The 24,618-nt window shown below is 46.9% G+C and overlaps 1 protein-coding gene across 1 annotated transcript in view; it reads right to left on the reverse strand.

Moving 5' to 3' along the window:
• Positions 1-24,618, reverse strand: part of LOC144114534 (hemicentin-2-like) — a 691,994-nt gene that overhangs the window by 61,403 nt on the left and 605,973 nt on the right. The gene's annotated exons all lie outside the window — the stretch shown is intronic.

A 24,618-nucleotide genomic window follows, 5' to 3' on the forward strand; every position in this document is an offset into this window, starting at 1 on the left:
GCGAATATATTGATTGTTATAGTGAAATCTTATATTATATGAAAAAGTTGCGTTCATATACAGTTTCCCCGTTCAAAAATGCTTTTGTCCATAATTGCTGGGTATGACTAACTAAAGGGAGTGCAGCTTCAAACGTCACGATAGTGCGAACATCTATACTGCAAATCACAACGTTTATTTCCGTTGGCCGCTTTATTCTAACCCAATCGGCATTATACTTTTACTTAAAGCGCCGCAATGTCTTCTAATTTTCCGTTTAGTTAGGCTGGAAGGCGCACTAGCTAGTTTGTATAAAGTTAAGAGCCGTGAAAAACCATTGAATGAAGCCGAGATGGGAGATTTAAGAATACCCCTCATAATATATGAAATAGACACGTAATAAATCATTACCATCCACGCAAGCCGGTGGATGATGATCACCAGTTACTTCCACATTGGGAAATTCCCCTAAAGAATTTGAATTATCGCACTATTTGGTAACGCCTGTCTGGCTCGGGCAAAGAAAAAAACGAAAAAGAGCATCAGTAAGTTGGGGGAATAGGAAAATCCTCGCCTGCCGTTAGTGAAGGTACATTTAAAGAGGAAAGTTGGCGGAGCACGGATTGCTCACCTGTTTTTGATCAAGAACCTGCTCGCGACTCAAAATAAATTAAGCGCTTGATACAAGGAAGAACTCTGCGTGCACAACGTAACAAAGCACTTCAGAACCGAGGAAAAAAAACCATTACAAGAAACGGCGACTTCTGGAAGACGTCAGAGCGCAGCGACCCTACACGGGAAGGGCCGTGACAGGCACCGAAGCCCCGATGTGAGCGGCGCGGCGGCTCAATAACTACCAGCGACACGCTGATATCTTGTGTATGCGTGACGAGTGCCCTGTTGCCTCTTATCTTTCGCATTGGCATTTCGCATTTTCTTTCACATTTTGCCTTCATTACGCAGAGCAAACTATCCCCACAGTACGTGAGGGCTCGTAGTCAAAGCTGGTAACCTTCCGCTTCCAAACGTTCTTGTTTCTGCCCTTAGAGCAGCCAGCGTCCAGACAACAAGACGCGCTTATCTGGGGCGGCCACGTGCTTGTCTCGCATGTCGCTGCCCCGTAGATTCATCCATCGTGCACATGCTTGCAATCTGTGGGGAAGAACTTGGGAAGCATGACCGGCGGGGGGAGGGGGGGTTGATCGGCGGCCCCAAAGAAATTCGAAGACAATACTTCCACATACACGCCCAAAGCAAAAAAAAAGAAAATAGGGTCACTAATGCCAAACTAATTATGCTGGTTTCATTTTAACGGGGCAAGGGCAGCTTTGCCGAAGATCGTTATGGCTAATGTAATAGGTCCAGGCAGGCTACTAGGCAGGTGATGCTTAAAAAGGCTATACACAGGGAATTTTGGACGTTGATTTTATTCTTACGTGCATCGATTGCCCGCAGCCACCATCTATTATGCACAAGTTTTCACGAAAAACTAGAAGCGGAAGGGTGAAAATTCATTTTTGTTGTAGCACAGTTCGCCATAAAATACAGTTGTAGGATTTCCTTATCTAGATACACTCATCGGGAAAGTGCACTGGCACGATAAAAAGAAGTCGTTTGCTTCGGCAAAATGACACCTCTGGGGCGTTATATTGTAACTACATTTTTCTCATTTCATTATTCCACCCTTTTATCCTTAGCGGCTGACGCCTAAGAAGTCAGTCGTGGTAGGTGGAAATCAGTGTCCCCAGGTGCGTCGGCCATCATGGCTGAACTTACTAATGGCAAAAGGTGAAAAAGAATACATCGATGAGAAACAATTCAACATACATCCCCAAGCGATCACTCGTCCTTCAAGGGGGTAGATGTACTGAACGCTCAGAAAATAGTTATGAAAAAGGCACCGTTAATCGACGCAACAGTAACTGGAGAAGTATGCATTCCCTAGCCTATTTCAAACATCGCTTTATACGACGTTAACCTTAAACCAAAAATGCGAAAACTCATGCAGCAACTTAAAGGAAGTTAGCAGAGCGTCAGAATTAAACGGAATACAATGCAGTGATGCAAATGCAAATTCACAGTATGGTGCAGCGGCCTTGTAAAGCTAATATGCTCACACACAGACACTCAAGGCTTCTTAAATTTGTGAAGGTCTTGCGCGTCACACCCCTTCAGAAGCCGAACAGGGTTCCATTTCCTCTTTGACGACAGCTAAAATGCAATGTTCGTGATATACTGCTATACTTTATTTTGGCCATTCAAATAAATAAGCCCAAACTCGAGTAAGAACGACCCAAAATGATCCATGTAGACATTTATTCTTATTTCTATCAGTCCCTATGCTCCCGCCTCACCCGACCGAGTTCTGTCGAGCACTCGCCTAAGCGCTTTATTTTCGGCAGATCGGGTATGCCTTGAAATTCAGTCGGATAGTAAATGTCCACTCTCTATTCTTCCGGCAACTGGCTTCGACTGACATGTAGCATGCCCCCTTCAGAGATCGAATCAGACGACGCACCGTGAAACTTACAGAGCTTCAAACTGTAACATAATGTATATGTAAAGGAACCATCAGGCAGGAGTGGCGAACCTTCTCCCTGTCTAAACCACGGCAAAAAAAAAAAACTGAAGTACAACGGCGCAGCTAGTATTAGAGAACACAAACCTGTCCCGTTAAGGTAACTAGACCCCTTGTATTGATCTCAGTGCATTCGAGCTGATCTGTACACCGTTCAGTAACTGACTGAGAGAAAAAATAAAAACGCCTTCCTGCTGCAGGGCTTTGTGTAAATTTTCGATACACTTCAGCATTTCATGCTACCAAGATCTGCAATGCTCTGCCTTTCTAATTTTCGTGTTTCACTGTTCTTCACGTTATCTGCGTGAAGCATCATCAACAGTGTCATAAAAATTTGCAAAGCAGGCATACGTACGGTGTACAAACATGGTATTCATTGTATGCAGCGCTCGTCCGAGAATCGTTGTGGCCCGCCATAATTTAGATAGCATAAGCTTTTAAATAAGCAGCCTGGCAACATGTTGTAGTCGACAGCTTTCATTTCAGGAATTTGGTTTATGGGATTTGACGTCCCAAAGTGAGTCAGGCTATGAGGGACGCCGTAGTGGAGGACTCCGAAAATTTCGGACCACCTGGAATTCGTTAACGCGCCCTACTATCGCACAGTACGCGGGCATCTAGCACTTAGCGTTTATCAAAATGCAACCGCCGCGGTCGGGATCAAACCCGCGTCTTTCGGGACAGTAGCCGAGCACGATAACCACGGAGCCACCACGGAGTCTTTTGATTTGAAGAATTAATTTTACTCAAGAAGTGCATTCCAACGTACTAGTATAATGCTGCAGCAGTGCTGATTTTCCTTTCAGGTACGAAGATACAGCAATTCTTATATCGCTCTTATAGGTACGTTGTTGAAGCATGCGCAAGACAGTGTTCTTGTTGAACTTTGAAAGCGGAACTGACGTAAAGGTGAAGTCGTTGCTTACGCGATTTCTGTGAGTGAGTGCAAAAAAAAAAAAAAACGTTTTCCGTACAAGTGCCGTTTCGTGTGTGACTCGTGCGTTTTCTCGAGCTTGAATATAACAATAGAAAAGGAGACCACTTATTCTACAAGTGCAAGTATGATTTCGCGTGTTGTTGCTAAGGTAAAGTAATATAACGATGCTTTTTCGTGCGCATTGCCCTCATCAGCTATCTGCGTGACGTTTACCGTAATCTTTCACGAGGCGACGTACAGCAGCATTCCCGTTGTGCCTTCGCCCCTCTTGGTGTAAGTGTGCTCTCTTCATTTTATTGTCCGACGAGTCTGGAGGGTGCACGTTTGAGCGGCAGCTGTGAGATTGCGCGAGAGCGTGAAAGTACCTTGGCTGGCACCCACTGACATTGGTTGTCAAGCATGAAAGTTTAAATGATGAAGCAGAGGGAAAAGATTAATCAAAATCCTTCGTTTGACACTGTGCGTACTTTGACACGTGAACAAAGGCTCTCTATAATGCAAGGTTATCATGAATTAATCTGCAAGCAACAAGCCCGCATCCTGGTTGGAGCCCGAAACTACATGATCCACAAAGCGTATGTGACAGCTTTCTCCCCCATGATGTCGCACTCGCGCCGGTTTCTGTTGAGTAAAAAAAAAACTAAATAAATAACCAAGCAGGAATGCTATAGACGTGGAAGCGATGAAAGAAGATGAAGGGAAAATCGGAAGGGAAGATAAAGGAAATAAAAGCTCGATGGGCCTAGCCGTGAAAGTTTCGCGTCCCACCATCTCCCTAACAACATCCCCAATAAGTATGGCGGCATGACTTTACCAGTTTCTAGGCCTCCACGCAATCAGCACCCTTTCAGCGAGCGGTTAAAGCCGGCACATGAGAATTTATAAATTCTTCAAAGGCACAATGAACAAAAAAAGAAAAGAAAGGAAAACATCGCATGTATAGGTGACCACAGTCATGATGTACTGTAGATCCCCTTACCTGACATTGAGTGCTTTCCCCAAGCAAGTATTTCTCTGTAACTATTTTCTTAATGTTCATTTTTTTTTCTATAAGAATGTATCGATTTTATCCATTTCGATGCAAAAGAAATGCTGAACGCCGGTGTGCTGTGCGATATCAGTACGCGTTTAAAAAGGACCCTGGGAGGTCGAAACTAGTCCGAAGCCTACCACTGTGATCCCTCCCATATTCCATGTGCAGCTTCAGGTCGTTAAACACAACATAACATACCATGTCATTTTTTCTTGTTTACTTTAAAAAAGGCCCGGAGGATAACGGGGACGTATTAGCGGTTAACGTTATGTTAATAAGCCAACTAGAAACGATTCTCTCTGTGACAAATGACCGCGTATGGAGCGTGCTTGAAATCGATTACGTTAAATGAGGCCATAAAAGAGACACCCCTCATTCGGTCACGTCCATAAAAGTAGACAGGGATACACGTTCCGTGGAAGGGCTGCGATAAACAGTACATTTCGTTCAGCCTCTCTTAGGCCATTTGCAACGGGACACTGCACCGTGTTGTCGTTTCAGGCGGACCCAGGGTCGCCGCAAAGGGGTATTTAGCGAAAATTTTGAGACAGATAATAAGGGTAAAATAACCTATATTGGTTTTCCACTTCGCAGTCACTTGTTTCATTAATATGCACTCCGTCATTGCACGCTGACTGCTTTTCAAACCGCCAGATAAAAAGAAATAAAAACAAAGAAATCAAGACTTACTGCGCTCGCCACAGAGCCGGAATAACTCTAATAGAAGCGCGGCAGGCAAATAGGACAAGATAATACTCCGCTTCCGGGACGATGCACTAAAAGCCGAGCACGCGTATAGTGACAAGATAAAATAAGAAAAAGCGAAACAGGCGACACATCCAGCGTGGACCACACGTGCCCGTGACAGCGCGGTCAATTATTGCCACGCTCTGTGGGAGCTGGTCACACATGAATCATTGGGAGGTCGTCTACTGGTCCGAGGACGGCGTGTCCAGGGCTGGCGACCCCGTCATCGGCATGCAGGGCGCCCGGGAAGTGCTACACTGCAGCCAGCCCAGGACCACCGCTGTGCAATCAGCAGAGGCACGGTCGGTCGTCATGACAGCGCCGAAGAAGAGGCGATCGACGCGGATGCTTTCAGTGCGCCTTTTCACGCTGGGAACACATCGGCGCAGGTGTGCTGCAATATCGCGGACCAGGAAGATATGCAGGAACCCGTGTTGAACAGTGAGGAAGAGAGCAGAGTCTTCTGCCCCGAAGTGAGTGGGTGCTTTCGAACGAAGTCGAAATGCGTTGAAACGCTTATAACAAATGTCTAGCACCCGGTTCAGCAACATTTCGGAAATCCTTCAGATGTTTTGTATAGAAAACAAAGCAGTGCACTCAAGGAAGATCGTGCGAGGCAGGATACAAGGCGGCTATTCTAAGGCGCGAAGACCTCGCGCACCGTGTATTTCCCCAATCAATTTCCTTGTTTTATTTAGGGAGGTGAGGGCAAGTTAAAGTTTTATGAATGCCTTTCTGAATAACTCATGCAGCAAGAGAATCTTACACACTTCCTTCGCTCCTAGAAAAACCCTGTGCTCGATCAAATCAACAACAGAGGCAACGCCGCAGAATGCAGGGATATACGTGTAGCATGTGCTGGGCTGAAGCGCTCTAAACTCCAGTGCGGTGCCTTCAAACACCGTCACCGCGCTGCGGAAATGAAATGTGGCAGCTCACTCCACTCTCGAAGAACTCCGATCGGTGGAGCTCTTTCGAGCGGCACTCGGAACAAGCACTATAAGACAACCAAGGGGGTAGCGTGACAGAGTGCAGCGCGGCTATGCGTTAAGCGCACCGCGCGCCACGCGCAAACAAAACTTTGCAGAGTGCGGGACCACATGCTCGTTCAAGTGCAATCCCAGAGATTGCTTGCATCAACCTGTAACAGTTGTATGTGTCTCAGTGGATTCTCACTGGTTCGCTTTGTTGATGAGCTATAGCTTTTTGACATCTGAAAACACACACATGTGACTGCCTCGTACGGATGTAATGAAAAACAGTCAGCTCCATGAATTTTTAGACGCCTAATATCTAACAAAAAGTTGCATGGATTGGCGCTACCACATTTAAGTTCAGGTAACATTTTTTTTTATGTAAAGCAGGTGACGGCACAAAGCGCAGCGCAGGTGCAAAACATAAAAGGCATTTTTCACCACGAAGCCAGGCCGTCCGCATTCGTGGTCATATCGAGTTGAATACGAGCCCTCCCAAGCAAAAAAAAAAAAGAGCGCTGGAAGTTGTAAAGTACACCATAGGGTGCAGTCGTCCTCACAGGCTATAGCCGGTAAACTTATGTCTTTGTCGCGTTTCAAGGTGGACGTATTTCATAGACGTTGCGAAGGGACGACCATAAAGGCCATCACCAATCTATTTTCCATATTTCTATTTCTTTCCTTGGGCAGCCAGGATGCAAGCTCAGGCTGGCGCGCGGACCGAGAATATCGGGTTAAAATCGACGCGGATCTTAAATGACATCGAGGCGATGGGCATCTCGTGGTCAGCCACGCGGGAATATGAAACCTGCCGAAAGCACAAGCAAGAAAACAATATCTCGGTTCGCCCCCACTTTCCTGGACCCGTCATTCCAAGTTTACGTCGGGAAATCTCACTAGCGATGTCTTTTCGCGATGTTCGCGTCTTTCGTGAAGGTCTCGCCGCTGCGCTCAGCTGTCCATTTCAGGTCGTAAACGAGAAGTCGTAACTTCGTTCCTAAGAAAGGAATATAAGCACAAAGCAGAAAAGCCGAGAAAGCAGCGAGAAGCGAACCCACCCGTCTCCCATTTGGTTCTTGGAAGACACTGCGCCTACCTTAATGCCTGGAAGGGCAAGAAGAAAAAAAAGTGATCCATTTATTTCGGGAACGTGTAGCCGTAAACCGAAGTTTATATACCTGGCATGAAAATTATGCGAAATGAAACGTTTTAAAGCAGGTCTGTGCTCAGCTTTTTTTTTATTGCGAGGTAACTGCATGTAAGGTGGTAAATTTTTCGTGCAGAAGAATTTTCTACCAGAAGAAACAAAAAATTAATTGGGAGGAGGATCCCAGAAAAAAAAATAAAACATTTTGCTGCGGTCACGATAAGACATAATTGTAGAGTTTACTGTACATTTGTGATCCTGTCCGTAATTTTTTAAAGAAATATAGGGCTACATGAGGCTGAAGGCAGTGAAAAGGTTAGTGTGCGGTGCTGAATTACATGCAGTAGGCAATGAAGCTCTGAAATCTTTTTTTTGTTTCTTTAAATAATGAAAAAAAAAGCACAAGAAAAACTTTTCATAAAGCAAGATAGACATTTTTTATCCAAGAAATATCCTTTCCAATGTATGGAAAACATACTGACGTTGTTTGTTCTTCCGTATATTTTTTCCACGGCGTAATCTTACTACTAAAACACATGCCTGCACTTTTCTGGTGGAGCACAGCTCTTTAAGAAAGTGCGAACTCAGCACTGTGAAAAGGCAACGGCAATGCAATGGTGATTACAGATGATGCAGACCTGAAGCCGAGACCATGATCATTAGTTTAAATTACTTTTGCAGTTAAGACTTTGGATGATGTACCACAAGCAAAATAATCGGATTTTCAAGGAAGTGGGTTGACATTGGAATATGTGTTATGGCGCCATTATTGTTAATGACAAATAAAGAGACAACATTGCTTTTGTTTATAACATATGCGGTAAATGTGACGAGAAAACCCTTGACTTCAATACCCGACGAGGATTTTTATTTATATTCGTTTAGACCATTGAATTGCAAACCTATCTGTAGTTTTATAGTAATCACTTATATAAAAATGCTTCCCTACTTGAGCGAAGAACATAGTATATTGTGAATGCTTTGAGCCCTACATGCTCACTTAGGGGCTAAAACCCCTATTCACTTAGTTACTGAAAAGATAGCGCATATTTTTAGAATTAATGGTGACTTGGAGAAGCAGCAATGTTTGCTACGTGCACTGGAAATGGTCGAAAAGTTTAGCCTTCTATATCCTTCTGTTCCACAGGCTTCTGCGGAAACATACATGATAAGCCGACATAGACGACATAATACAGGGTGTTTCTGCGCACAGATCAAGTGGGCATTGCGCGAACTTGAAGAAGGTCGACCATAGGTTACGGACGAGTTAAGTTGTTTTATAACAAGAATTGTGTGAAGGGTGGCAGAATAAACTGCGTCCTGTTCTCTTGCCGCCGACCGAAAAATTTTTGTTCTCCTCTAACACTGCATCTGAACTCGGATAAGAGCAACCCATACAGCGCTGGTGTTACGATGTGATTTTAGTTTGACTTCGTTTACAGCAACTTTTCTTGTCTCTTTACGTCACGAGGAAATCTCCGAGCTGAGCGCAAGATAAATGGTTTTCTAATACAAAGACATCGATTAAAACTTTGTCACCGACAAAAAAACTAGCTTTAAATCTGCATTTTCGAAAGGAATATATATGTTAATAACGGCTAGAGGTCAAGGCAGAGATAAATACTCACCTTTTTTTTACTAGTATTCTTGGTAGTCATGTTTTATGTATGTCATGTAAAAAAAAACACAACTGAACGCTTATAATTTAACCTCACGCGGTGATATGTGTATGAAGATGCTCTCACTTTAAGTTAATTGATTTTCCTTTGTGGTCAGGTTTGGACGTTTTCTTATTATTTGTTTATTTGTACAGTGAACTTTAACTTCATATCACCTTCAAGCACACTTGCTATCTACCGATCTAATATACGCGTTTACGTTTCCTGTTGCTGCTCAATAACTTATTCGATGTATGGCGCGCAATTTTCTTACATTTTTATAATAAACTATGACACGTCTCCATTACAAGATCTAACCAGACAGGTAATTCTATAGAAATGTTTAGTTTTCAATTTTCTTACATGCACTCGACTTAGAAAAAGTTTTAGTAGGTCGCATGCACGAGGAATCTGCAGCAAAATGCGTAGGCCACCATTAGGACAATTTATTAAGAAAAAGTTCGTTAACCTCCTAAAAAATTAAAACAGGACATCTCGGTCTTACTACGCTATTTAAGCAACGCGCTAAAGCCCACCAAGAACACAAGCGTAATATTTCTCTTAAAGTTGATGCAAGAAGAGTTTAACTGCGGTCCCCCGCCAGCTTCCATTTACGTTCATGAAAATTCGCGGCCTAGCGGAAAGTGGAGTCTTCGCGAGCACGTAAGTGCGGAAGGGAGACGCGAAAAAATGCCTTGGAACTCTGGGAGAGTGAGCGAGCTGTCAGTGCATCGCGGTGGTGATCCACGGCTGAGCGCATCCCCCATCTCGCCACGTTAATCATAAGTGAAGCGTCTCAAGACGAGGCCAAATCTTTCCAAGCGTAATAATTAGGGAAATGCTTCTTCTCCCAGCCGTGATCACCCGCTCGAAGTTAAGTGGAAAAAGAAAAGAAAATGAGGCTTTTCTTTATACTTTTTTATTTCTCGCGGGAAGTGTCCAAGACGTAATATTTCATGAGATAACGTCATTCAATTACCCGAAGCACATCAAAAACTTGAAAAAAAAATTAACGCGGCCGAGAAATGATACCCTCTGCGATGGAAGTGAAGGAGTAGGGTTTTTCGTAATTCTGTTGCGTGTTTTATTAATTTATGTCTAGCCATCATGCTTTTCACAAGTTTATAGGCAGTTCACAGGTTGCCAGAAGAGTTGCAGAGCCGTGATATGTAGTCGCTGCCAAGCTCTTAATGGTATGAGCACGTTTTATGCTCTATTTGTATGTGTCAATGCTTCGGTCGAAAGCCTGTACAGCTCTACGAGCGCATCACAAATAACACCACACTCCTCTGCAACTATTTCAGTCACGCGCCAAATTGACGAGTCAAATTAGGAATAAACAGACACCATATTTTCCAAAAAATCTTGGGAGCTTCATCGCGCACACATTTGTTCGAAATCCATCTATATATTGTGCGTCCCAAGAACAGTTTTCACCGCTGCCTGTTGCTTATCCGTGGTGATGCTTGTTGTGAGTTTGGGTGATAGCCATTGATTCAACCCATACCGATAACTTCATCCGACAGAGCCCATAAACAGCGACATTTCATTAAGCTGGTGCGCATACGTATTTGAATCTGATGGCTACTGGGACGCGTCAGAGGTCTCTCATGTGCGGCAAAAAAGATATTTGCCGGGCGATGGGCGGGAACAAGTAAACCGGCTCGCTGGTGGGTCATCCCGAAAAATGGTGCCGATGTCTATAACGTCCTTCTTCCACGATATAAAAAAGAATAAATCTTGGTTAGAACAATTGCCCAGAGCCTCGGCAGCGCACTAGCTACGGTATTGGTGCGCCAGCATTGCATGCGTCCTCTGTACCCATGAGACGACTTCTTCTACCAAGTTCCTTCCTTCGACAGAAAAATTCTGCCTCGTATTGCAGAAATTTTTCTTGTGTCCTTATCTGTTGCCCCACAATATGCTCTTTTCCTTCCACCTTCAACGTCCATCACCTTCAGAAAATAAATACATAGTGGCTGCTCAACTCTCTTCTTAGCAAAGTGAACTAATAGTTGCTCCATTTTCTACACTAACGCGTTTTTCGTTGTACAAAGAACAAAAACTTCGGCTGAGGCCTGCGGCCTGCGGCACACAACACTGTTTTATATCTCATTAACTCCAGCTCGTCACTGACACACATTTCAACAATGTCAACATGAACTGCGCCTTGGCTGGTACCTTTCCGTTCGCCTGTCGCGAAATACAGAAAGCTCTGAACCTGTCACAAAAAATAACAGCGAACACAGACGTAAATAAAAGACTTATTTTGTTCACACGAGTTGAGGGCACTACCACGCGGCTCTTTGTCAGAAACTAAAGTCCTTGGCAGTAAGTGAAGATGCAACCTTACGCTTATAGGCCCTGTTTCTTTAGTTCCCTATGGCACCTATTGGAAGCTACGTGAGCAGCTGGATAAAGAGATCGACTCCAGAGCATTTAGGCAGCTTTTATCTCACACAGAGAGCTGTTTCTGCTGGGCACTTTCGCTGAAAGTCTGGAAGTCATCCAGCACCAGTTGAAATTTCTGGTCTTGTATTTTCAATAGAACAACTGAACCTTAGAATGTCTCGGTTGTCCAGCCGCACAAGAAGCAGTGAAATTAAATTTGCTTCATGGACGCACGTCGAAGCTTTGAACGAAAGAGCAAAAAACTAAGCATGTGTAAAATAACTAAAATTTACCATATACTTGATGTCTTGTACTAATATCAACATATGTTAAATCACAACCAACGGTAGGAAGTTTTGCTTCTTCTAACTCAAAACAGGACATCTTATCTCGGTGTGGCATGTTTAAGTAATCAGGATGTTAGCTTAGCAGGAATGTTTTCCCAGTCACGCACCTTTAGCCACAAAAGCTCATAAAATTCGGCAGGCATAGAGGGCAGCATTCGTACTTAGCTTTATAAAGCCGCAGGCTAACCAGAAATGTTACGTGTATTGCTTCGCAACTAATGAGGTGTGCGAGATCGCTTGCGGCAAGTTTTGTCCTAGCAATAAAGCTAATACCCCTCCTTCTTCAGGCACGAGTGGTGTTCGTTTTCGGCCATCAGACTTTAAATATAGACCGAAAAACAAAGGAGTTCCGCTTCTCGCGTTATAACGTCCGCAGCATGATCAGCAAACGCCAGCTATTGTCATAACTGATCAACACATGCTGTGCAGATATACTCGTATTTATTCAGGCATTTCTATAGAAGAAAATGGCTGGTTGAATCCGGGAATATCACCTTCTTTATGCTTCTTTCTTTTGATTTGACCATAAGCTATACGTAACTGGTGAAGTGAGCACTGACGTCCGCAAAATCAAGACAGAGCTCTTCTCTATAGAATCCTCTGGAGCTTTGGAATTAGTGTGTGTCTGCATACGTTCAACACAAGACAATCTCTTCAACGTGACGCTCATCTGGCTACAAGTGCTTTCCCACATTAAAACGTTCCTTAAGGACCTTCACCAAAGTATTCTCACGTTACAGTTTCCTTCACGGTCTTTCTCTGCACTAAAAATTTCAATTTACCCTCTACAATTCGGAAGATACACCCGGCCTTCCTACTATCTCTTCAGAATGCCCTTTGAACAGTTACATTAGCTTACTCCACACGCACTTAAACAGACGCGCTGTTGATGCGCTCGCAGCGCATCAACAGTTGCTACCATTGCAATCGCCCAGGACTACCCAATCTCGACGTATATAACCCTTGACACCCTGCGGATCCACATACGGCATCTAACAAGGATTCCCCAGCACCACCTTGTGTAAGTGGCGGATCAAAGATGAAACGCAGCGTTTTCAAAGGTTATAGCAGCCCACCAGTCGTCCATCCCATGACAGTTCACCCCGGCAGCACGGCCTTCCTCTGCGCTGTGGTGTCTGCGGGAGCCATGCGTGCACCTTACAATTCCGGGCATAACAAAAAAATCGAACTTATCGACACCGGCCATTAAACAGTTGACACTCTACCTACTCATGTGTATACAGATGGTTTCGTTGCAGGTACAAGTTGAACCTACGCCGTGGTCATTCCTGGGCGACCGACCTGCATTATCCAGCAAACTTAGCATTGGACAACCTCCACCGGGTCAGAATTGGCCGCTCTTCCTGCGGCTGTGCAGTACATCGGTGCACAAACACCCCACAAATGGGCTGTGTTCTGCGACTCAAAAGCAGCCTTACAGTGTCTTAATTCTGCTTTACGCCATGGCGATCACGATCAACTCGTAGCTGAATTAAGACATATCCAACACCAGGCGCAGGAAGGGGATCATGACATCGTCTTCCAGTGAATACCGGGACACTCTGGCATTGTCAGAAGCGACGCAGCTGACGCTGCACCTCGAGCGGCTCACGGCAGTGCCAAAATTCTCCAGATGCCGTTCACAAGAGCCGACGCAGCGAGGCATCTGCGAATGCATGACCGAAGAGAGATTTTAGCGCCATGGTCTTCTATTGGCAACTCCACATGCCGTCTGCACCGCCTAGACCCCTTACTTCAATTCAATCCTCCACCCGGCCTCTCCCGCTGCGATGCGGCGCTGTTGTGTCGCCTGTGGCTAGGAGTGGCGTTTATAAACGCGTACTCGCACTTAATCGCAATGGTAGATTCTCTTGCGTGTGAGATCTGTGGGTGCGACGAAACAATAGAACACCTTCTTTGTAACTGCCCTCGGTTTCAGCGTGAGCGTGCACTCCTGGCTGCAACACTCCGCCGTTTAGATCCTCGGCCCCGTACTGAAGCCAAGATTCTGGGTCCTTGGAGTAAGCCTTCATCGCAGAGGACAGCTTTGAAAGCGCTTTTCAAGTTCTTGAAGGCCTCAGAACTGAGTACAAGGCTGTAAACTATCAGTGTGTGTCCTGTGTACCCTGCAAGTAATAGCCAACGGACATGTGGAAAAGTGTTCATCTCCCTTTGTTCTTTCCCTTTTCTATCTCTCCCTCTGTTCCCCTTCCCACGTGTAGGGTAGCATACCGGGCGCTGCCTAGTTAACCTCCCTGCCTTTCCGTTTGTCTTTCTCTCTCTCTCTCTCAACAGACGCGATGTTCAAGTCATTCCGTTAACGTATTAAACCTTATTTTAACCACTACTCCATCTTTGTTTCCCGTGCACAGTATTTGTTGGGCGTTAGCGAGCACTGCGACCTCCAGTTTGATTTGAAGGTGCGCATTTCTTTAGATAAACTTCCCTAAGCAATCTGAGAGTACATATCACGATGACGAGCTCGGTTCTGTCAATTCAGTGCAGGAAACGTTTGCCCCGGAGTACATTCAAGGTTTCCACTAACTCAAGGCTGAAGAAAAACTTGCTATTGTTAAAAAAAGCAGTTTCTTTTATCGACCGCAAGCGTCCACTACAGAGCCTTGGATCTAGCTCGCAAGGACTCTGTTTACGCATTAGCCAAAGGTTCCCTCACCAGCGGACAGACTATTAGAGAGCGCTAAGGTACAGGGTGGTGTTGGATGATGACGTGTTTACACATGTGCTGATGTCGAGCTTACGAAACCTCTTGAGCATGTGATGGGTGACTTTTATCAAAATATGTTGCTTTTCCCGTTGCGTGATAGACAAAAATAAATGGAATCCTATGGTATAAAAACAAAGTGCGGTAAACGAGCTCTCTGACCTGTCAGGCTGCCCTGTGTGCAGTCAATGCGATTTTGTGTTTGTTTTGGCATATGACACAGCTGGCCACAATATTTTCAAGTTTAATTATTTTTCGACGTGTCCCTGACTCTGGTGGCATTACTCGCTTGATTAACGACTTAAAATACTAGTCAAACTGATGCGCATGGTAAAAAGGTAAATTTTTTGCAAAATACTGCATTCTATTCGTTTCATATCCACAAAATTTTCGCACTTCCTTTACTGTTTCCTGCCGCCTCTGCAGGCGTTCGGCAACTGAACCAAAACGTCGCCGGTTCGAATTCTAGCCGCGGCGGTAGACTTTCAGTAGAGATGAAATACAAGAACTCCAACGTACTTTGCGATGCCAGTATTCTGGACATATCCAGAATGCTGGATATGTATCCTGGAAACATTCTGGACACGTCCAGAATATTTACCCTTTTTCCAGCTTTGAGTTGAGGATGAGTTGAGGTGTTGAATGCTACAGGTGGGGTTAGCCTTGCTTTATCTGCCGGCAATTGCTCCAACGTAGCGTTCCTTCTATATTAACAATGTCCTGAAGCCTCTCGCATCTACACCGCTATGCGCACATTCTCTCATAATAGCACACATTCTCTCCCGTAGTCAACATCTATGCACACAATCAATCCACGCAGTCCACATCACAGTCCACTCCAGAAGTCACCATCTATGCACATATTCAGTCACAGTAGAACATAGGCCATTGTAGTGCCACAATCCATATACACATTCACTCACAGTATAACGTAGTCCACTCCGGAAGACACCATGTACGCACACATTCCATCACAGTAGGCCATAGTACGTTCCTGCTGTCACCATTTAGAAACATGATCCGTGTCCTGCAGAAATGTTAAAAGAAGGCGAGCAGCCTCCCTTCTGCATGTCTGGTTTCCACTCGGGTGGACAATGTCCTGAACTGTGCTGTGGCGGGTTCCTGTCTTCTTGAAGGAAGCACACATCACATGCCTTTCCGCGTTGTACTCTGGGCAGTACATAATATAATGTTCGATGTACCCGCACACACCACATAAAGAGCAGAGCGGAGACGATGCTATGCCGGTCTTATGCATCCATGCAGGAGTGCGAGCAGAGGCCATGCGAATTCGATGTAGAAGGATCGCCTGAGATCTTTTCAGTCCCTTGGTCACACATTGTTTGTGGGACGCACTCCACAGGGTACTGAAGTGATCGAGCACCGGTTTCCTGCAGAGAGTTTTTCAATCTTGAGGTACTTTTTTGATGGAATCCTTGAGAGAGCTTTATGGGCGAGATTGTCTGCCACCTCATTACCGTTGACACCTATGTGAGAGGGCACCCATTGGAAATGTATAGTCAAGCCTCTGCTGTGCAGATTCTGCTCCAAGCGCAGAGAGCTTATAGACAAGGCGTCAGTGGGGAATCCGCGCTGTAACCTCTGAAGGACAGATTTTGAATCTGTTAGGATGACAACAGGTTGAGCCGGACAAGACCCTAACTTCCGTAAAGAAGCCTCAATAGCAACACTTTCAGCCGTTGTGGAGGATACGACAGCAGTACATCGTACGGACCACTTACAGTCCAAAGAAGGAATGTAAAAAGCCGCTGCGCTAGCTTGTTTGACCTTGTCCACAGAACCATCCGTGAAAATTTCAAGATGGCAGGCATACTCTGTTTCCAAGTGTTCAAGTACAAGCGAACGCGTTGCTGCCAAAGGAGAGCTGCTCTTTGCGCTCACATGGGGAATTGTGACCTTACAGTCGAGGGTCGGAAAAGACCAGGGGGGTTTCAACCGTTTCCTTTGCCTTCGGACGTTAAGGCCTAAAGAACTAAGAGTATTAAGTGCCAAGTAGGCGCTTCGATTAATATCTCTTGCAGAGCCGCTGGAGAAGGGATCGCCCAGCTACCGTCTCTCCTAGGCGGCCAAAATGCATTAGTAGCCTCTGAGAAGCGATAAGGCTAAGAGGTTTCGATAGGGACTCATGAAGTACTGCCTTATTCGCAGCCGCCTGGGGAACTCCAATGGCTCTTCTTAGGCCCTTACTATGGACAACTTCGAGACGTTCAAGTTGTGATGCCGAGGGGGAAATTAAAGGTAATTGATACATTATGCGACTGACCACCAGCGCTTCATGAAGTTTGACCATTGAAGAAGGATGGTTTCCCCATTGGTCACGTGCAATTCTACGGATCACGTTGAGACGAGAAGATATAGATGAAACAATCGCGCCTACAGCTTTTCGCCACTGTAGACGGGAGTCAATATTGACGCCCAAGAAACGCGTATGGTTGAATTGACGGATGCAAGAGTGACCGAGGTCTATCTTGAACCGCGCTTGACGTCTTCCTGCACCTGGAAACAGAACAAAGCCGGATTTTTCCACTGACAGAGACAACCCCACACCTTGAAGGTAAGCTTGTGCCGAAAGTAGAGCCTGTTGAGCTATCAGGGCTAATCTCTTGTGTTGGTAGCCAGTAATCCAAATACAGATGCCGTCAGCATAAAGTGACATACGCACTTGCCTGCAACTCTTTTTCAACGAATCGGGAAGGCCAGCCATTGCGACGTCAAAGAGCGTGGGGGAAAGAACACTTCCTTGAGGCACACCTCGTGATAGAACCCTTTCGGTGCTTAACGTACTCCCTAACCGTACACGAACCGCGCGATCACTTATAAACTTGTAAATGAAACTTAACATATGGCCCTGTATGCCCATGTCTTGCAAACTGTTTAGAATTGAGCTCTGAAGCACGCTGTCGTAAGCTTTCGCAACGTCAAGAAAAATGGCTAAGGTGAAAAGGCCGTAAGCTCTGTGGTGTTCAATGTGACTGACCAAGTCTAAGACGCTATCTTGGGCACTAAGACCTCGGCGGAATCGTTTCATACATGTTGGCAGTGCCTTGCTGTCCTCAACCCACCACGATAAGCGTTCATTTACCAGCTTCTCCATCAACTTAGCTACAGAGGAGGTCAATGACACAGGGCGATACGAGGCAAGGTCTGTCATGTCTTTGCCAGGCTTCAGTACTGGAACTACATGTGCCACCTTCCATGACGGAGGAATATCGCCAGTCTCCGAAACTCGATTGATGAAGTTGAGGAGCTCCTTTCTGAGTTGCAAAGGCAGATTATTCAGCATTTGATTGGTGATGCCGTCGGGACCTGGTGCACACCGGCACCGCAGGCCACTGAGCGCAGTCTGGAGCTCACGAAGCGTGAACGGGACGTCCATGATAGACCTGGAGGAAGCAGGTGGTGTATATATATCTATTCCAGAATCAACGCGTACGAGTGCGTCTGCAAAATCCTCTGCCAAGCACGCGATAGATTTTTCCTTGCGTATTGCAAGAGCTTCAAAAGGCTTCGAAGGGCGAGATTCTCCAGCAAGGCTGCCAATAACTCGCCATATTCTCGTTATCGGTGAGAACACAGTCAAACTAGCGCAGAATGAGGCCCATTGCGACCTGTACGGCTTGTTCGTGTGCCGTCTAATAGCAGAATTCGGCCTATTGAAGGTCGTCTTCAGTTGCCTGTCGTTCTTCTTCCGCACGAGGTGGCGCTCCGCCCTTCTTCTCGCTGCGCAAAGGTTCCTGAGTTTTAAATCCAGGGCCGGAAAATGATCAGGTAACTTGACCGCCGTAGTTGCTGCTAGCTTACTAGAAATCATTTTGTCAACACCATCACACCAGAAACACGTTCTAGGTGCTCTCTGTACTTGTCCCAGTTCACCACGTTGCTAATTTTAGGACCATGCATACGAAAGTCGGCAGCAAACACAAAAATCGGGTAGTGTTAACTTCCTATGCGGTCAGGCGCGGTTGACCAACTCACGCGAACGTCAGGTGAATGCAGTGTCAGGTCTATAGCTGTCGCTGAGGCTGGAGGCCGGAAGAAAGTGGGACTTCTGCCATTGGCAACACACAGGTCCAAACTGCCGATAACGTGTACGAGTTTGCGTCCACGAGAATCCGTGTTCCTCTCACCCCAGATGGCATGATGGGCGTTGAAATCACCGCAGATGATTCTAGGTGCTGGGCAGCGGTAGCAGAGCTGCTGTAGAAACAAATCCAATGCTACCTTCTTCCGCGGAGACACGTATACGGATGCCATAGAAAGGGTTCGAGAGCCGAGCTGTATTCTCACAGCCGCTACCTCAATGTCATTCCTTCAAAGATCGGCAACGCTTAGAGAAACATGTTGAATTTCCCTTCTTATGTAAAGCGCAGCACATCCTGCAGGAAATGACTTTATGCTGCAGTTTTTATGGGCGACATATCCAGTCAAACATCTCCCGCTTGGCAGGCCAGCTTCTGACAGGGCCAATACTGGAACACAAGTCACTTTCAAGAATACTTTTAGTTCAGCTAATCGACTTAAAATCCCAGCGCAGTTCCACTGCGCTCCAGTTTTGCTCTCTATAAGGCCTTCGGGTGAGCGACTTAGGGTATTCAAAGTAATTAAAAAAGTGTTTCGGTGTGCCGGGATGATATCAGGAGCTCACAACTCAGTAGTCTAAGCGCTCGTCTTAAATGACAATAACTTCTTCACTCCAGCTCAACAAAGCTTTTGTTCAGGTCTGTCTTGCACGACTCGGCTCACGGGATTCATACATATTGCGGTATGTAAAGATAGCGGTATTCATATAGACGAGGGTTTCTTGGTTTCCGCAATGCTTTCGTCTCGACGAAAGCATTGCGGAAGCGAAGAAAACCGCGTCTATTTGAACACCGCTATCTCTAGTTGACGCAATCTCATGTATGAATTCCGTGAGCCGAGTCGTGCAAGACAGACCTGAACGAAAGCTTTGTTGAGCTGGAGTGAAGAAGTTATTGTCATTTAAGACGAGCGCTTAGACTACTGAGTTGTGAGCTCCTGATATCATCCCGGCACACCGAAACACTTTTTAATTACTTATTATATTTATTATTATTATATTATTAAAATTATTATATTTAGGCGTCCCTTCTGACCCGCCGCAGTGGCTCAATGGTTAGAGCGCTCGGCTACTGATCCGGAGTTCCCGGGTTTGAACCCACCCCCGGCGGCTGCGTTTTCATGGAGGCAAAAGGCTAAGGCGCCTGTGTGAAGTGCGATGTCAGTGCACGTTAAAGATCCCAAGGTGGTCGAAATTATTGCGGAGCCCTCCACTACAGCAACTCTTTCTTACTTTCTTCTTTCACTCCCTCCATTATCCCTTCCCTTACGGCACGGTTCAGGTGTCCAACGATATATGAGAGGGATACTGCGCCATTTCCTTTCCCCCTAAACCAATTATTATTATATTATCCCTTCAGGAATTCTCGGCCGCATTCAAGATTATTTATACTAACTAAAGCAACAAGTACTTATAAAGGTGTCACTTTGCAATGTGTTGATATGGTACCGGGCGTGCCGCAAGGCTCGGTTCTTGGGCCAATGTTATTGCTTATTTTTGTGAATGATATACCAAGAGAGTATTCCCAGGTTCCACTGTACGCTGATGAATGTTTGGTTCACTGTCCTGTCACTAGCGCAAATGATACTCTTGTACTGCAGTCTGATGTTGATAAGATGAGCGCATGTTGCGAAAACGGGAAAATTACTCTCAACACAGCCAAATGTTTCCACATGCAGTTTACAATCGAAAAAAAAGACAAAAGTAAGAGAAACAATATTTTAAATCAGTCTTTTGTTCAGACAAAGGACAGCGTCAAGCATCTCGGAGTCATGTTTACAGTTACATTGGATTGAACTGCACACGTTTACACTATAACTGCCAAAGCCTCCCGCCTTCTCTGCCTATTTCAAAGCAAATTTAAGGTCAATCATCCCAAATATTAGGCCAATTCTTGAATATGGATGCGTGGCTTGAGATACGTTTACGAATATTTTAAAAGACAAATTAGAGCGAGTACAGAAGGTGCCGCGAGATTTGTAACTAGGAACTAAAATTTCCATGTTAGGGGCTCCGAAATTCGAGAATCGCTGGGGTGGAAACCGTTATCCCAGCGATGAAAACACTGAGATTAAAGTTCTTGAATGAAATCTACAACAATAAAACTAGAATCGATAAAAAACTTCTACTTAAAGAAGCCTCGCTATGTTTCAAGGATGAGAGATAATAAAAAAAAATTAAAAGTTGTAACTGTTGGCTTAATATCCTCAAATACTCGCTTTTTCCCAACACAGCATATTGCCACACTGCTGACACTCTGCCGGCGCCACCTGGTGGCCGAACCTGTCTCCAAGCGCATGGCCGAACGTCTTCTTCTGTCTCGAATGAGCGCGGCGGTTTGGCAAGCCTCGCCCTAGAAAACGGCAGTGTTTCCCGCTTCTTGCTACGTTTGTCGATGGCATTTCGTGGAGCCGTGCTGGGTACCATCCCATGTACGCTGACCCCGTCGAAATCCTTGACGCTTCTCCCCGACGTGCGGACGCCACACCTGTCCACAAAGCCAGCCGTCGCCTACGAGGCCTGCAACCCGAGTTCGAGCCATTGACAAGGCTTGTGCGAGCTATGACTTCCACCACTTGTAGCCAGACAGGTCAGTACTCTGGCAGTGCCCCGCCGTTCGTCCTTCTCGCACCTCGGTCGCCACCATCCTTCCACGGCGACCGGTTTGAGGATGTTGAAGATTGGTTGGCCAGTTTTGACCGGGTTGCTGCATTCAACCAATGGGACGACGAGCGGACGCTGATGTTTATTTCGCACTGCAAGACTCGGCGAAAACGTGGTTCGAGAACCACGAGGCATCCGTTTCCAACTGGGCAGCTTTTCGCCGTGAACTGCTCGCTACATTCAGCTCGAACGAGCGAAAGGAAGATGCTGAAATTTCCCTTCGCTCCAGGTCACAGCAGTCCAACGAGAGCGTGGACATGTTTATTGAGGACATGACCCGCCTCTTCAATCGGGCCGACCTGGCCATGCCCGAAGCTACAAAGGTGTGGCACCTAATGCGTGGGGTAAAGGAGCAGCTGTTTGCTGGCCTCATGCGCGACCCTCCGAGAACCGTCGCCGCCTTCGCTGAGGAAGCTACGAGCATGAAACGTACATTTCAGGAACAGAGTGCCCAATAAGGCCGTCAGACAAATGTAGCGGCCGCTCACTACTGCACGTCCTTGCCAGGTCCCGGGGATGAGGCGCTGCGAGAGCTTGTGCGGAGCATTGTTCGCGAAGAACTGCGACAGCTTCACTTGGATGCTCCGTCGGCAAGCACACATTCTACAGGCGATGTCCTCCGTGATGAAATTCGGCGGGCGGTGCAGCCACCACCAGCACCACTATCGGAGCCGCACGTTATGCCCTACAGCGATGCCCTGCGCCGACCTGCCCCCGCGCCGCAAGCGTTTCGCCCCGTTGCCGAAACACGACCACCCCATCGTTACCTGCGTCCCGTCGAGCAGCAGCAGAACCTGTGCCCTCCTTTCAGCAAAGCGCACGTATGGCGAACATCCAACAATCGCCCGCTCTGCTACCACTGCGGGGAGCCCGGCCATATTCTGCGAAATTGTCCGTACCGGCGGCTGGGTTTGAGAGGATTCCCACCAGATGCACCTCGACCACGCTATGGTGAAAGACCGCAGGACATAGAGGAGTACCTGGCCACTCAGGTGCTGCCCCGACCTCGCAGCGGCGCCAATCGCGATCGCTGTCCCCAAGGCGCTTTGCTTCGCCCAGTCGGCCCTCATCCTCTGGTCTGTTCAGAGGCACGTCCCCTCGCCGGGAAAACTGAAGACGGCGTCCTCCGGGGGTAGGGCCGCCGCCACTGCACAGAGTCAGCAGCCTCCACCCGACGATTTGACGCGACGGCCCGAGCGGCGTCGACCCGATCCGACGTGCTGCGAACGATTAGTTGCTGCTGAAATTTGTGTAACGGCCAACAGTCATGAAGTGACCGCACTCGTTGATACCGGCGCTGATTTTTCTGTGATGAGCAGGCAGCTCGCCACAACCCTCCGTAAGGTTCTGACGCCTTGGTGTGGACCCGTGATCCGCACCGCTGGTGGCCATGTAGTGACGCCGATCGGCGTCTGCACCTGTCGCATCCAGATCCCCGGTCTTACTTTCACTGGTTCCTTTGCCGTATTAAGTGACTGTTCGAAAGACCTCATTCTGGGCATGGATTTCCTTCAATAGTATGGCGCGGTCACCGACCTTCGAGAGCTCATGGTATCTTTTTCCGCACAGCGAGCCGTTGACACCAACACCGTGCCCAGCAGATTAACGTTGCGCGTATGTGACGATCACATAACGATCCCTCCGCGAGCCAGCAAGTTCATCACAGTCGAGTGTAATGACAGCACCGACACTATTGGCATCGCTGAAACGAACGTTTCGCTGCTACTCGCTCGGCAAGTTTGTGTCGCTCGAGGCCTAGTAGAACTTGCCAACGGTCGCACCGACATCTTAATCACCAACTTTACCCGTGAACCACAGCATTTAACGAAGACAGCGGTCATCGCTTATTTTGACGAGCTTGGAGAGTGTACCAGGCAGTGCTCTTTGTCCACCGCGTCAGACCTCGACGAGACGACGGCTACAGCCATTCCGACCGACGTAAACCCGCACCTCTCGGCCAGTCAGAAACGCTGCGTGGAAAACCTCATCTCTTCCTTCTGTGACTGTTTTGCATCGACTTCCAAGGTACTACAGACGCGGCTTACCAAACACTGAATTATCGTTGCTGAGGACAAAAGACCACTATGCCAGCGCCCTTATCGCGTGTCTTCAAAAGAACGTGACGCCATCCGCCGTCAGGTTACTCAAATGCTTCAGGACGATGTCATACAACCGTCCACGAGCCCCTGGGCATCGCCTGTTGTCCTCGTCACGAAGAAAGATGGCACCATCAGGTATTGTGTGGATTACAGATGCCTCAATAACGTCACGAAAGAGGATGTGTATCCTCTGCCACGCATTGATGACTCCCTAGACCGCCTGCGCCATGCCACCTACTTTTCATCCTTTGACCTCGGCAGTGGATATTGGCAAATAGAGGTCGACGAACGCGACCGAGAGAAGACCGCCTTTATTACTCCCAACGGTTTGTACGAGTTTAAGGTACTCCCTTTTGGCTTGTGCTCTGCCCCTGCCACATTCCAACGAATGATGGACACTGTGCTCTCTGGCCTGAAATGGCAGTCGTGCCTCGTATATCTAGACGATTTTGTGATCTTCTCTGACACATTCGATGAGCATCTGAAACGTTTGCGTGCTGTTTTCGAGGCCATATGTTCCGCTGGTCTCTCTCTCAAGCCAGAAAAATGTCACTTTGCGTTTCACGAGTTTCTTGGTCACATTGTGAGCGCTCGAGGTGTTAGTCCGGACCCCGAAAAGACGGCCGCCGCAGCTACTTTCCCCAAGCCAACAGACAAACGGAGCCTGCGTCGTTTCTTGGGCCTCTGCGCGTACTATCGCCGGTTTGTTTAGAATTTCTCCAAGCTAGCAGAGCCTCTGACCCGCATGACGAAAGACGCTGAGCCCTTCTACTGGGGCGAGGACCAGGATAGAGCCTTCACGGAACTCAAGTCCCGTCTCCAATGTGCGCCTGTGCTTGGTCACTTCGACGAAGAGGCCGACACGGAACTGCACACTGATGCCAGTAACGTTAGTCTCGGTGCGGTCCTTGTTCAGCGACAGGATGGTCTAGGACACGTGATTGCTTACGCCAGTCGCACTTTATCCCGTTCCGAAGTCAATTATTCCACCACGGAAAAGTAATGTCTGGCTGTGCTGTGGGCAGTTACGAAATTTCGACCGTACTTGTATGGCCGCCCGTTTCGGGTCGTGAGCGACCATCATTCACTGTGTTCGCTGGCGAATCTGAAAGATCCCTCGGGGCGGCTTGCTCGATAGAGCCTTCGGTTACAAGAATTTGATGTCACCATCGTGCACAAGTCCGGCCAGAAACACAGTGATGCTGACTGTCTCTCGCGCGCTCCTATTCCCTGCCCCACTGAC

This window comes from Amblyomma americanum, chromosome 1 (genome assembly GCF_052857255.1).
Source record: "Amblyomma americanum isolate KBUSLIRL-KWMA chromosome 1, ASM5285725v1, whole genome shotgun sequence".
NCBI classification, from domain to species: domain Eukaryota; kingdom Metazoa; phylum Arthropoda; class Arachnida; order Ixodida; family Ixodidae; genus Amblyomma; species Amblyomma americanum.